This window comes from Bison bison, unplaced genomic scaffold (genome assembly GCF_000754665.1).
Source record: "Bison bison bison isolate TAMUID 2011002044 unplaced genomic scaffold, Bison_UMD1.0 scf7180017864330, whole genome shotgun sequence".
NCBI classification, from domain to species: domain Eukaryota; kingdom Metazoa; phylum Chordata; class Mammalia; order Artiodactyla; family Bovidae; genus Bison; species Bison bison.
In genome coordinates this window covers 13,631,135-13,631,350 of record NW_011494902.1, presented here as the reverse complement: position 1 = coordinate 13,631,350, position 216 = coordinate 13,631,135, and positions in this window count along the sequence as shown.

Sequence of the window (216 nt, the reverse complement as noted above, 5' to 3'; positions counted from 1 at the left end):
AACTCACGTCCATTGAGTCGGTGATGCCATCCAGCCATCTCATCCTCTGTCATCCCCTTTTCCTCCTGCCCCCAATCCCTTCCAGCATCAGAGTCTTTTCCAGTGAGTCAACTCTTCGCATGAGGTGGCCAAAGTACTGGAGTTTCAGCTTTAGCATCATTCCTTCCAAAGAACACCCAGGGCTGATCTCCTTTAGAATGGACTGCTGTTGCTGCT